Below are 1,591 nucleotides of genomic sequence, written 5' to 3' on the forward strand. Positions count from 1 at the left end.
GAGATTACTATGAAAAATTACATGCCAACAAAGTGGACAATCTAGAAGAAATGGACAAATTCCTAAATGCACGTGCACTACCAAAATTTAAACGGGAAGAGACAAAATCTGAACAGACCCATAACCAGCAAAGAAATCGAATCAGTTATCAAAAATCTCCCAACGAATAAAAGCCCAGGGCCAGATGGATTCCCAGAGGAATTCTACCAGACATTTAAAGCAGAGTTAACACTGATCCTTCTCAAATTATTCCAAAAAATAGAAATGGAAGGAAGACTTCCGGACTCATTCTACAAAGCACATTATCACTTTGATTCCTAAGCCAGACAGAGACCCAACAAAAAAAGAGAACTACAGGCCAATATCCTTAATGAATACAGATGCAAAAATACTCAACAAGATACTAGCAAATCGAATTCAACAGCATATAAAAAGAATTATCCATCATGATCAAGTGGGATTCATTCCTGGGTTACAAGGCTGGTTCAATATTCACAAATCCATCAATGTGATCCATCACATTAACAAAAGGAAAGAAAAAAACCATATGATTCTGTCGATAGATGCAGAAAAAGCATCTGACAAAATACAACATCCCTTCTTAATAAAAATCCTCGAGAAAGTCGGGATAGAAGGAACATAAACATCATAAAAGCCATTTACGAAAAGCCCACAGCCAATGTTATCCTCAATGGGGAAAAACTGAGAGCTTTCCCCCTGGTATCAGGGACACAACAGGGATATCCACCCTCACCACTGTTGTTTAACATAGTGTTGGAAGCCTTGGCATTAGCAATCAGACAACGAAAGGAAATAAAAGGCATCAGAATTGTCAGAGAAGAAGTCAAACTTTCACTTTTGACAGATGACATGATACTCTACATGGAAAACCCGGCAGACTCCACCAGAAGCCTTCTAGAACTGATCCACGACTTCAGTAATGTTGCAGGGTACAAAAATCAACATACAGAAATCGGTTGCATTCTTATACACCAAGAATGAAGCAACAGAAGGAGAAATAAAAAAACTGATCCCATTCACAACTGCACGAAAAACCATAAAATACCTAGGAATAAACCTAACCAAAGATGTAAAAGACCTGTATGCTGAAAACTATAGAAGACTTATGAAGGAAATTGAAGAAGACACGAAGAAATGGAAAAACATTCCCTGTTCATGGATCAGAATAATAAACATTGTTAAAATGTCATTATTACCCAAAGCAATGTACACATTCAATGCAATCCCAATCAAAATTGCACCAACATTCTTCTCAAAGCTAGAACAAACTATCTTAATATTCGTATGGAACCACAAAAAAAAACCCCCAATAGCCAAAGTCATATTGAAGAAAAAACCAAAATGGGAGTCATCACAATCCCAGACTTTAGCCTCTAATACAAAGCTGTCATCATCAAGACAGTATGGTACTGGCACAAAAGCAGACACAAAGACCAATGTAATAGAACAGACAGCCCAGAACTGGACCCACAAGTGTATGGACAAATAATCTTCGACAAAACAGGAAAGAATATCCAATGGAAAAAAGACAGCCTCTTCAACAGGTGGTGTTGGGAGAGCTCGGCAGCAA

Source organism: Suricata suricatta, chromosome 5 (assembly GCF_006229205.1).
Source record: "Suricata suricatta isolate VVHF042 chromosome 5, meerkat_22Aug2017_6uvM2_HiC, whole genome shotgun sequence".
NCBI classification, from domain to species: Eukaryota; Metazoa; Chordata; class Mammalia; order Carnivora; family Herpestidae; genus Suricata; species Suricata suricatta.